This window comes from Platalea leucorodia, assembly GCF_965183815.1.
Source record: "Platalea leucorodia genome assembly, chromosome: 9".
NCBI lineage: Eukaryota > Metazoa > Chordata > Aves > Pelecaniformes > Threskiornithidae > Platalea > Platalea leucorodia.
The window spans coordinates 4,501,453-4,515,248 of NC_138831.1; positions in this window are offsets into that span (position 1 = coordinate 4,501,453).

Below are 13,796 nucleotides of genomic sequence, written 5' to 3' on the forward strand. Positions count from 1 at the left end.
CAGCTTAAATAAGGAGTGGTATTCATTCCTTAGTAATCAGGGAAATTAAATGAAGCTGAGTGGACAGAGCATAAGGGTGTAAATTTAGTTATTGAAGTGCTGTATTAAATTCCTGGATTAGACATACAAGGAGGACATGCCTTTCATGGAAAAATGCCTTTTAGCCTGTCAGTCGTAGTGGTGAGAGTTCTCTAAATGGAGAATTTCTTTGGTGTCTGTGTGAATGTGAATGCCACACACCTGAATTTTACTGAGTCACACGTGGACCAACCCCAAAATTTCCAAAGCTGATCTGAAATGGCCAGCCTTTTTCTTAGCTTCTCATCCCCATCCTTTAAAACTGCATTCCTCCCATAATCCCAGCACGGATTTCCACTACATTCTAGGTCCCAGCTTGTCTGACAGGGTTGGGCCATGCTTGAACCTTCCATGATATTGGTCCTGTTTTCTGCTGACACCAAAGCCAAATGGACTGGAGAGCGTTAGAAGATGAGTTTGAACTACATCAGTTCCTGAATCACTAACAAAGCACCCAGGCAGGCTCTGCACACTCTCACTGTTTGCTTGCATACGTATAAATGGTTTATATTTACCTATCTCACAAGGGGTTTGTGAGGATTAGTTAATATTTGCAAGGCATTCACGGACATGCAGCGTATTAAGTGTCGTGAGCCAGTTCCTTCCTATTTAACTTGCATGACCTGATAAACAATGCTGGTTTTCCTCTCTTAATCTACATCTCATAACACAGCAACCTTCTCCTGTTTGGCTTCCTATCTTCAGCTGTTGGACAGGAACAGCAAAGCCTGAACTCTATTCTTCACAATGATTTGCCCTTTTAGAAGAGGGGGGGAAGGGGGAGCCTGTGCAGAAGAAAGTGTGGGATGCTGCTTAGGCCTTGAAATGAGCAGAAAGTTGCCCTACAAAAGAAAATGAACAACAGGCCTTTCAAAAAGCTGGATTTCTGAGCAAAAATGTCAGCTCAGAGTGGCTTCCCTAGTTTCTGCTTAGAGTTAAAGTTAGTGGTGTCTGAGTTGAAGGGCTTATTTGAAAGCTTGTTTGCTTTTCCAGATGCATCAATTGATCTGTTGTTATCATTCCTCATAAATCTGTTGGGTTTCTAGTATCTTGTGAAATACCTGTTTTGATAATCTTATTGAAACTGGGTCATTGAAGATACCTGGCAGGGAAAATGGTTTTCAATAAGCCTTTTTATTTCCTCATACATTGTAGGATGCAGTGTCAAAGGGTGAATTTGCTCCCCAGTTTTAACTGCAGTCAACGTCTGCCCTGCCATACAAAGATTTTTACTGGTCTATGCAATTCTTTGCATATAAAGTAAAATGTTTCTTCTAATTAAATTTCCGTTACCTTTCAAAAGCCGAGGTCTGATTTTTTTTTTTTTTTTTTTAATTTTTCCATCTCTGGGGTGGGGTGAATGCCCTTTTCCTGGGACAGCTGTGCTCAGGCCAGTCCCATGAGGTTTCTAGCTCCCGCTGGCGTGAACTTAGTTCTACATTGCTCTCCCTGCACTAGTGCTTTTCAGAGCTTCCCAAAATCATTAACCCTGTGAAAAACCTATTGGCGATGACCCAGGGCAAGTTAGGCACCACTGAATGTGGAGGATGGTATTCCGGCCTGGTGAAAGGTGGTTCATTTTTGCCTTCAGAAATTATGTGGGAAGGCTGGAATGGGGAGGGACAACAGTTCTTTGCTGGTGTGAACCTCAGATGGGGGAGAGATTTTTGGTGCAGAGGAGCAATGGCAGATGGTGCAAGCATTTGAGGCATGTAGATGCAGCAAAATCATTGCCAGTGGCAGAACTGATGCTGACTTCATCTGGATCAGGGTTTCAGTCTGGTATCTCCAGCCACTCAATCCTGTTGGCTTTCTGAAAAAAGTAAAGAAAATGTTGTTGTGACTGGTCCTGGCAATCGTGGCCATTCTAGGGCCATACGAGTATTGTCTAGTTCAAAGCATCACCTATGGAAATGATCACGAAGAAGCCACATAGTAACATCTTAGTTGTCTAGCTAAATTCACCTTCCCTCCCATTTATCAGCTGTAATTAGAGGAGGCATTTACCACTCTTCCACTATGGAGAAGTAAATGCCAGGGTAAGAGGAGAACCTTGTTAGCAAAGAGGGAGCTTTTAAACTGGATTTAGTCATTTTAGGCATAAAGTTCAGTTTTCTAACCCTCTGATATGAGGTATAGAGGTTGGGTTGGTTTGGTTTGGTTTGGTTTTTTTACAAAGGGCAGTGGAAGCAAGCAGCCAAGGTCATTTTACCGGTTGTCAGCTGGAGTGGGTATTGCTCACTGTAATAGCAAAAGACAGGATCGGACAATCCAGAAGATCCTTCTAGCCCTGTATTCCTAAAACATGTATTGAGTAACAAATATGAAGGGCAAGGGAACTCTGCTGGGTGGAGACAGGGTAAATTACAGTTTGTAACTCAGCGTATGAGTTATGATAGGTATGCCAGACCTTGGCTGGTGTAAACTGGCACAGGCTTTGGTGAAGCTGCAGTGGTCCAGTTCAGCTGAGGGTTTGCCCCTTGGTGCTTAAAAAGTTAGCGATTGTATGCACAAAAAATACAGTCAATTTTTTTAATTGCCCTTTAGCCCATTCCTCACTTATATTAGCCATCAGTTTTACTTTCCTGGGGAATATATTTCAGGCCAACAGATTTCTAGACTTCACCACTTCTGGACAGTAGCCCTCCTTTTTTCCAAAGCTTGACTCCTTCCCCCCGCCCCCAGCTGAGCCCCCTGAGCTTTTGCAAATTCCTTTCTTCCATGGTAGTTTTCTTAGCAAGCTCTTGCCAGCCTTTCTACTCCCCCCCCCCCCATCTGGCTGTGCCACTCACAGTTAGTCCTTTATATCTATCCTTATAAATCACTTTTGGTTTTCCTCTCACACTTTTTGGCTTTTTTGGCTGTATTTCCTGGGAGTAGATTGAATATAGAGATGTGTCCTGCCTCTGCTCAAGGAAACTTCCAGTTTCTTTAGCCATGGGTTGTTTTCATTAATGCCATATTTTACTCCAAGCTTTGATCTGATCTACTGTCTACAGCCCATTTAACATTAACATTTTGCAGTGATTCTGCTATGAAAGTATCTTTCATGTTATTTCCCTTTTCCCAAACGTTTCTGTTTGCATTCTCACAGGTTTTTCCATTTAGTCCCTAGGTTTATGAGCTCCTTTTTGAATTGCGCTTTCTCTGCCTTCCCTGGTGTTTGCAGCACCTCCTGATTTAGATTCAATATCTGAATTTAATTAGTATGCTTTCTACTCTCATTCAGATTATTAAATCAGTCCACCAGGAGCAAAGTGAAAGGATGAGCCTGGAGCAATGTATGCCTATGCAGAGGATCAGACAAATGAACGGCAATAAGCATTAACGGAGAAATTGTTGATATCAATACACTTCTTTCCTGGGGATCTAAAGCCCGGCAAAATGATACATGAATGTTTAGTCTCAGGTGGCATCTTTTGCAGATAAATTTGGATTAAGCTGCAATAAATTCATGGCCCTGCCTGTTAAAGCTGTCAGCAAAGAGTGTGAGGAGCCCAGCCAAGATGTAAGACCAGAATGGATTAGCATCTCAGTCTCCCTGGGATAACGCAAACTCTAATCTAGCTGCATTCCTGGGATAGACGTAGGACATCTGAATGACAGAATGCACTTTGTCATCAAAGCATAAGCCTCGATTAAAGATAACCCAGAGGTTCTGGAGCAACGTAAATGAATGCACTGAAAACCCTCTGAATGAGAACGACGGAAGAGATGGAACCTAAAAGGTTCTTAGCTGGGATTTGTTGTATATGTTGGTCTTTTGGGCCCGGACCAGCCTACTGCCAGTGCTAAGAGATCGGTGTTTTGATCCAATTCCGTGACGATCGATAGATTGCAAGGGCATATTTTATGTGTTCAGTAAATCAGCAGGTGCCATTCAGAGATGGATTACTCTGTGCCTTCTATCCACATGTGCTTGGCATATGTTCCATTATTTATATTCTCCCCAGATAGATCAATAGATACATTGATCTACTGAACAGGCTAATTTTTTTCTCCCCATCATCATAATAATCAGAGAGCTGACTGATGACTGTATTACTTTTTTGCTGTGTTATGCTTTTAACTTCTTTAACTTCAGCCGAGAGTTAAAACAGTAGCTAATCCAAGCTCATCTGTTTTTCATCTGGAAGTTTGGGCCTATATTTTGTGAATGAAGACACATCCCCTGACAGATAACACTTACCGTAGTCATCGGGAGGCACATGAGGTTATCTCACAAGCGCAGCATAAAGACTCAGATGTCAGTAGGATATAAAAATCCAAGGCACAGGGAAATATTGATAGTATGCACATTGCGGCCTTGTCCTTTTGATACAGATGAGAGCAGTGAGTGGGAACGTGAAGTCATGGGAGGAAAACCCCGATGCCCCGTGTTTTGTAGCCACCAGGTTGCTTTACAGCAGCAGCTGCTGTACCAAAGTCACTGGTTTGGGAACTCCAGAACTCTGGTTTTGTTTACGCCTGCGTTGGCCAAATGCCGATGGTGCGGCAGCAATCCCACGGCTCTGGGTTAGCAAAGGGGAAAAATGGCTTGCTGTCTCGTGTGGGGAAGAGGAATGGTGGCCCTCTGAAAGACCTAGGGGCTTGCTGAGGCAGCCAGTTAGAGGCACTATTCAAGGTAATATCAGAGGTCTCCGGTGCCGATACAAGGAAAAAATTAAATCAGGCTGTTTTGTATGGTTGTCCAGTGGGAACGACTGAGGCCTGCTTTCTGTGCTTCTTCGCAGAAGGCTGTAGTTAAGAAAGCCACTGTGGCTTGTTGGAGGCTCAAGTGAGGGAAGCAAAGGATTTTTTTTATTCTGTGGTTTTGTCAAGGGAAGGATTTGGCAGCAGACAGGCATGCTAGAAAATTGTAAAGTGATGGAGACAAAGCTATACTGACAACATGGAGTGAGTTGAAGGGAACTTTCTTTTAGCCTCACTGAAAAAATAGAAAGTAAGTTTGACAGTTATGGCTCTCTTTGTTTCTTCTCTAAAATGGGTTGCTTTTTCCTCCAGAGCTTCTGCAAAAGATGTAGGCATGAGTAGCAGATGCTTCAATTGCAAATTTAGAGGGCAAGCTGTCTACCTTATGATTCTTATTCTAGAATCAGCACCACAAAGCACCCATTTGCAGAGAAATTGTAAGGTTTTAGCACGTCTTGTTTCCTAACTTACCATTGGAGAAGACTTTCCAGGCTGGGAATTCAGTCTGCAGCACAACTGAGGAGTGGAGTAAGAGCTGAGGGGGAAAGCATGATGTGCGGAGACAAGATGAAACAAGTTGGAGGCTCTCCACCTGCCTGTTGTTAGCTTACATACTTGAGCAAAACCAAACCATCATCATCATCTAGAGACTTGTATCCTGCAACACTTTTTTTTTTTTTTTTTTTGGGGGGGGGGGAGGGCAGGTTGTCCTCCCTAGATTTCGGAGAGGCTGCACCTGACCTTTGTATGTGCTGACTCTAGATGTGCCAAGCAAGCAGGTCAGTAACAAGCGAAGTGGAAATAATTATTTTAATTACTGTAATTGGATTACACCAAAGTGTTTTTGGGGACTGCTCTTCTGCTTCAGGTAAGTTGTTCAAACTGTCCTGGCTATACATCGCTCCTACCCCAACACATTATGTAGGGGTTTAGGCAGGGAAAAGGGTATTGGCCAGAGAAATGCTTGGTTTACTTCAGATTTGATATTTAATAACACAAGGAATGTAGTATGGATTGCAGTAGTTTTTTACTAGGACAGCAGATTGTTTTTGTAAGCTGTCATCATGTGCACCTTGGTTTCTCAGGAAGTCATAAGGTTATAGGTATTTTCTTAACCTTTGTTTCTTGGTTGTCATCAACAGCTGAAATCCCATCACCATCAACTGTGGACAGAAAAAGCAAAGCTTCTCATTATACAGGACCTTACCTTTTAATGGGAACAGGTCATCAGTCAGCTACCCAAAGCACTGAAGGCCCTCAGCATAAATTATAAACAGGGGAGATCAGATTGAGATATGCCTGAAAACTTGAGTATCTTTGGTAGTGAAATAGTTGCATCTCAAAAGGTATTTGACTGCAACTGATTACATCTGCTTTTAATTAGCAGAGGAAATAACTAGCAAATCATCAGTGTTATTTCCTTCCACAGCAGTTTTTTTGAGGCAGCCTTCCATAACCTTACGTACTTGACAGCATATTTTAGCACTAACACTTGGTGATGGCTGCCTCTTCTCCTGAGAGGAACTGTGATTCTCACTAAGGAAACCCACTGAATGCAATTAATTCATTTATTGTAGCACGGTCCATTACACTCCAGCAAATCAGCGTTTGCTACTTGGTGGTCGTGGCTGCGATCAGTCAGCATCGACTGTCAGCAAACTCCATTTCAGCATTGGTTTCTTTCCTTGGCTTCTGTCTGTGTGTTGTTCAAGTTGAGATTGAATTTGACTTTCATGTGCACAGTCCTTTTTGTTCCTGTAGATCCTCTAGGTGAGATTATAATGGATGACATAGCTAATACCTCCTGCCCTTGGTGAGATCATAGCAGGTTACTCGAACATTACCTGAAAGTGAGATTATGATGGCCAGAGTAAATGTTTGGTGAAGATAAGTAACTGGATGATAAACCGAAATGCCCATTGGTCATCTAAGGAAAGAGAACAGGGAAAACAGACTGGGAGAAATTGTAACAACGGTTTATTCGCATGGGCATACGGTATTATATTAAACATGCTAAGTTTGGGGTATGCTAGAGCTTCTCTTTTTATTACATCCTTAACAGTCAAGTGAACATGGCTTTAGAAGAGTGGAATGTTTTAAGCAAACATTGCTGACCTAGATTTTCAAAATGGGTGAGCTTGAGGACACTGTCATTATTTTATGCCTCGTTAACTTAGCTTGTTCTTCAGAGTTTCCATGGAAACTACCGCTTCTTCCGTGACAGATAAAAACTTTTGATGGCTTGAGTAAGAAGAAAGTAGCAGGAGGTACTAGGGCAGAGAATGTGTTACAGAGCCCTAATGGAAGAAGGCAATGAATGAACTTTGAACATAAACAAAGGGATGACAGTAGAAGACCATAAATGTCAGTGCATTGACGGCTAGGATGATTCAAAGTTATTAAGGGATGTGAAAGCACAGACTTAACAGAGCATGACCTTGTTCTGATAGTTAACGAAGTTAAGCTGGGCTCAGGGTAGAATAACAGAGATCAGTCTGACTTTCTCATTACGGATGAATAAGCAGGGTTCCAACCCAAAATTTCAAATGCGATGGTGCTGAGAGAGTATTCAAAGAGCTTTGTGTGTAAGGCACCTATGGTAAGAACACACTGGTACCGTATGGCCGTGTTGCACTCGATGCATTTCTAGGCTACTGTATACACTGCACTGTCCCGTCCCCATCAGTCTGGTATTAATGGTATGAAGTTATCATCAATTAATATAACTACATGACTGTATTACAGATTGACCTATTCATCTTGGCTGATATTTTAAATTAATTGTAGACTGGTATTTTCTAAGGACTTCAGAAATTGCAGCCAGCAGTCGTTGTGCATTGATGTTCACTGGGTGTCCAGCTCTTAGCCCCTTTTTAAAAATGACAGCCATGAAACATGGTAGAAGCCAAATGTTCCAGCAGTGCTTCCAAGCAGGCGCACGTGGTTTTTGAAGGCTAAGCCACTTGATTTATTTGTATGAGCGTGCTTTGTCACTGGCACTGGGTTATTGGCTATCTCGAGTGCCCTGCAAGGAAGAGGTGCAACACAAAGTACTTCAGCTGGTTCATCAGGGATATAGGGTGAGGAGCAGAAGTCAAGACTTGACAAGTCCGTTGTCAGGCTGAATGCATCCTTACGTTGAATACAAAGTGCTTTTTTCTTTCTGATAGTGTAATCCCACCCCATCTTTACAGTTTCAGACTAAAACATTTCCATTCTGCTTAGAGAAAACTTTAAATCTGGATGCATTGCTTATAGTTTTACATCTTGTTAATGTGATCTCATAGTTTATAAGTCAAAAGCGATATAACACATTTAGATTCTTGTCACAACAAAAGCTTTCAGCAGAGCCAGACTGAAAATTATGCAGACAGTTGGGCATTAGTTAGAGAACGGAGAGCTGTAGGTGTGACTCTGGGCTCTACTATCATGGGATTCTCAACATTATCTGATACTTTTCTCGAGCCTGTGTTTTCCAATCTGTAAAGTAATAGGATGCTATCTATATTTTTATAAGTAGTTCTTTTAAGGTCTAGGAGTTGAAAGGTCTGCATATGTACTGAGGGAATCTATAACTATTACTGGCCAAACAATAGGGCTAACTGCAAGTCAGAAGCCCTTGAGTGGTACTGTTTAGAAGCAAATTAGCCCTACTTTTTTGCTCTCTAGCTCAAGTACCTTTTATTGCCTGGATACAGAATTCATTGTAAAGAGAGCTGAATTGGGCTCCTGAGAGGGGGGACAGGGTGTTGTCAGAGCTTGTCCTTCTCTGCTTTTTTGCTTGCAGGTTTAAGTTGTGGTCATATAGTTGGTACACAGGAGATGGATAATGGAGGTGAGTCTGGCACAGCAGCCTGTTGAACACAAGCATCTATTCCATGAGACACAGTTGGCGTGAAGACTCAGTGCTCATCGAGTTGAATTAAAAAGCTGGAGTGTAAATCTGGCAAGCTTCAGATCAGCATCCTAGAGTTTAAAAATAGTGCCAGCCCCCTGCCCTGTCATTGCGCTCTATTGGGGGCCAGCAAAATACAAGATGAATCGTAGAGGCTTTTAATGTGATGCTGGTGAGGCTTTGCTTAGAGCTCTTGGCTAGCATCATGTAACGGATCATCTCCAGTTTCAGGAAGCCCCACCATCCACCAAAACAAAGACCACAAGCCTGGAGACTAGTATGCAGCAAGTCAGTTTTGCTCCTTGGGCTTTACTTGCGAGATGTAGGATGCTAGGAGCATCCTTGTGAACTCACCACCCGCCCTTCTGCAGAACTCGGTCATGGGCGACAGGATCAGCTGAGCTAGAGCTGAGGAATGCTGCCTGGCTCGTATTAAAAAAAAAAAAAAAAGGAGTAAGCATCACAAACCAGAGATAGTTTGTGTTATCACAGATGGTGACGGTGACGCTGTTCTCTGCACTTTGTATGCGATGGCCTTGCTGTTGTATCTAGCACAATGGTGAGCTTACCCCTTAGTGTCTTGGTTTGTTCTGCTTATGCACACTCTAGGCCCCATGCATTGCTGAGCCTGACTTTGCTAGAGAGGACTAAACGAGAGATCCAGGCTCCTTCCCTCCTCCCTTCCCTCAGGTGAAGAGGAGTTTGGGGCTGGATGACATTCCTGCTCAGCTCTGGCTGTCCCAGACAGCAAGGTCATTGGGGACGGTGGCAGGTGCCAGGCTGGATCAGCCCGTTTGACCTGTTACCCTGACAGTGGCCAGGCCTTCGTGTTTGTATTGGTACATTCATTTATAAAGCTGTCAGGGGCTTAATGAAAACATACAATAAAGGAACTAGGGCTAGTCTGTCTGAGCTGACGTGTCCCATGAAGAGGATAAGTGGGGGCGAACCTGCTTTAGGGAGAAGTTTCTTGCAGCCGTGGGCACTTTGACTGGCCTAACACTGCAAGGGTTTTTCCCTTGCTTATTCTTTGATCCAGTGTAGACAGGTCATTTCAGGGGACTCTTGTTTATCTTTGAGCTTTCAAAGGATCACGAAAGCACAGAGCAGTACAGAGATAAAATAACATGCATTTGTTTAACGTTATGGAGTATGTAGAACTGCAGAGTTGCCTGGACTGCGTGGAAAGGCCTCTTTCAGTTCCTGTTTTCATAATTATGTGGGCATGGTTATTTGTAAAAGCTCAGTTGCTGTATGCGGCCTTGAGGATCAAATGCTGCTCTCAATCTCATAACCTTAATTAAATATAGTTAGGCTGATATGTTAAACATGTTGCTGAAGCTGCTCAAGTACTGCAGCAATGTGCCTAGATGCAAAAGGAGAGATAGACATATGAAGACACGATAAAGGGGATTGCTGGGCCAGGAGTGCTACAAATGGCTTGACTGTAACAGTGATCTTTCAGTGTCTATGTTGCCATGTGTTTTTTCCTATGTTTTGAATCAACCTTTCCGTAGAAATCACTGAAGCTGTCTCTTGCCTGAGCACAGGCTTGGCTTGACCACAGGCCAGCTGGCCTCCTCTGGCTGCTGGTCCGTCGCCCTCAGCATCCTGCCTCTGATGGCACAAGGCAGAGGTTTCCAAGGAATATCCCTTCTTCACAGGGATGGGAACTCGTGTTGCTCTGATTCCTTGGAAACTGGGCTTTTAGGTGCACGAGGACTGTGAAACAGAGGCTGGACCACGCTGTATTACCAGAGCTCCTGTGTCAGCTGTCACATCCATAGGCAGAAGAGACCCTGCAACGCATGCCTTCTCGAGTCCCCTTGGGGGGGAGTAGTGGGAGCTTTCAAGAGCAGGAGTTGGTTAGTCCCAGCTTCTCCACTTCGCCAGGAATGCAAATGTTTGTTACCTAGAGGCTGTTTAGGAAGAAGGCCATCATGATAATAAGTGAATATCAAAAACAACATCTTATGACCAAATATTATGAAATCAGCAGACCACAAAAAAATAGCAGAAGTTGCTGGGGCAGATTCCTCCTTTGCTTCCATGTGACTATCTAATCTATCCTGACCTGCCAAGTTATTTGAAAGGATGTTATTGTCTGAGCTCAGGACATAAATATTATAGCACCTCTCTGTATTTGCTAGTGTGGGTACAGCAAGGAAAAACATATACCAGCAGGAGACTGGTGCTGGTAATGCAATTCACTGTTACAGCTCTTTAGAGGCAGAAGTCACCGTAATGATCTTGTCTGAGTTTTGAGAAGATTAAATCTAGGAAACCTTTAGGATCTAGATAGGGGGTTTTATTATTATTTGTTCTGAGAAAAAAGTACTTGCTATTAATGGGAGCTGCCTAACTTCATCACATCTGACAAGGAAGGAGAGTACCTGACCTTCTTTGTAAGACACCTTAAAGTAGAGATTATCCTTAATTATCCTCAATATTTGTCCTATAAATTGTCCTGTGGCAGTTACAGGCATGGCCTGGCTTGGGGTGCGGGGAGGAGTGCCCTGGAGGCACACTTCCCTGGGGTGGCCCTGGGAGGCAGTGTGTGTCCGCGCCAGCTGAGACGCACCGCGGGGTCAAAATCCTTCCTCGGCTTCCCCCTCGTTTCCAGAGATTAGTAATCAAGTTGCTGAGCTTTGCCACAAATAACGTGTTACCGTCACCTGATGTCTTGCTCCAAGTGCTGCTGCTGCTCCGGTCAAGAGCAGGGCAGAAGCCAAGTCTGCCCTTCGCTCTTGTGTGCCACGGGGGAAGAGACGCGGCTCCTGCACCTTGGCCCGAGGTCCAAGGGGGTGAGCGGGGAGGGAGGGAGTGCTGTATTTCCCCATACTCCCCTGCCTGGGTGGAGAATCCAAGTTACAACTGAGTAATCGCAGCCACCCCCAGACAACTCACTCCTTCCATGAAGCTCTCACAAAGTGTGATTAATTACATGATAAGGATAGAAAATGGGTCAGGAGTGAGGAATAGCTTTGTGCAGGGGTTAACCGTGTGTGTGTGTGTGTGTCCCCTTTGCATGGCCCAGTGCTGCTCGCGCTCTCCAGCTGCCACAGACTTGCACCCTCCAAGACCCCACCGATATCGGGGTAAGACAGGGCCTTACCTGTCTTTTGAGATCTCTAAACTTTTGGATGTGGTGTTGTAATTCCCTGGAAGCGCACTGTAACTTGCTTTTCTTTTTGAGGTTGTGGTGGTTGTAGAGTAGAATTGTTTTCATCTGCCGCCACCACCCAACCGCACTTGGTGCCTGACGTGGGTGGAAGGTGGGGACAGGCAAGAAGAAGTGAATGTGTGACCACAGCGTAGTAAGTTGTAATTATCAGGCTGATGTCATCGTATTGGTAGTTAAGATTATGAAGATATGCAGATTTATTACCTTTCTCAGAAGGTATTTCAGTCACTAAAGAGTCTGGCTTGATGCATTTGATTTCTTTAAGGTAACATCTCACCTGATTGTAGAACTGTCCTGGCTAAACATCTGTCTCCTCATACTGCTATGGATGTTTTGGAAACGTCCTCTCCTAAGCCATCATGAAAGCATCCTCCCTTTCGTGTCTGGAATTCAGCCCTGTCCTGATTGAGCAGAAAGACCAATTCTTCAGAGCCAAGGAGGAACAGTTTTATTATAAGTTTACATAACTTGAAACACTAAAGGGCCCAAAAATTGGCAGTGTGGAAAACTTCACAACGTTATAAACCACCCGGGCTTCAGCACAGAGAACAATTTATCCTTGTCATATAACTCCACAGTGCCAGCAAACAATGCACAGCTCTGTCAGCCTTTCATGAACTTTTTGGTCAACATGATGAGTTTCTTAAGAAATAAAATATCCCATCATCACCCAGGAAGAGGTATTTTAGACCAGCTTTAAGACACAAACTTAATCAGAGTTTACCGAGTTATCTCTTCAAGTAGAGTTGTATGGTAGGGAAACAGTTCCCTTACAGAGCAGTTGCACCTGTCTAAGTTTAACGAAAGTCTGTACTGTCTTAAGATATTAAAGTTGTTCTCTTTGGGCCTAGAAACCAAAATCCAGCTGTCAACTTGCAGTTGAAGTATAAACTTTCAAGGGCAGCGGGAATTCCTTTGTCTCTGTAAAGCAATCACCCTGTGCCCTGAAGCATGAGGTTTTCTGCCTAGGCTACTCAATTTTTACTAAGATCCAGCAAGTTAATTATACCAAAATCCACTGTTTTCTTTCAAAAGAGTTTATTGAACAATTTCCCCAAAACTTGCTTATATCTACCGAGCTGACGGGGTAATTTTCATAGAATCACAGAATCATTAAGTTTGGAAAAGACCCTTAAGATCATCGAGTCCAACCGTTAACCCAGCACTGCCAAGCCCACCACTAAACCATGTCCCTAAGCACCACATCTACCTGGCTTTTAAATACCTCCAGGGATGGGGACTCAACCACTGCCCTGGGCAGCCTGGTCCAGTGCCCAGCTACCCTTTTGGTGAAGAAGTTTTTCCTGATATCCAACCCAAACCTGCCCTGGCGCAGCTTGAGGCCGTTCCCTCTCGTCCCATCGCTTGTTCCTGGGGAGCAGAGACCGACCCCCCCGGCTCCAGCCTCCTTTCAGGCCGTTGCAGGGAGCGATGAGGGCTCCCCTCAGCCTCCTCTTCTCCAGGCTGAGCCCCCCCAGCTCCCCCAGCCGCTCCTCCCCAGCCTTGTGCTCCAGCCCCTGCCCCAGCCTCGCTGCCCTGCTCTGGCCACGCTCCAGCCCCTCCATGGCCGCCGTGGGGTGCGGGGCCCAGCGCTGAGCACAGCATTCGAGGGGCGGCCTCACCAGTGCCCAGTGCAGGGGCACCATCACCTCCCTGCTCCTGCTGGCCACACTACTCCTGATACAAGCCAGGATGCCACTGGCCCCCTTGGCCACCTGGGCACCCTGCTGGCTCATGTTCAGGCGGCTGTTGACCAGCACCCTCAGGCCCTTTTCTGCTGGGCAGCTCTCCAGCCACTCCTCCCCACGCCTGCAGCGTTGCATGGGGTTGTTGTGCCCCAAGTGCAGGACCCGGCCCCGAGCCTTGCTGACCCTCACACAGTTGGCCTTGGCCCATCGCCCCAGCCTGGCCAGGGCCCTCTGCAGGGCCTCCCTGCCCTCCAGCAGA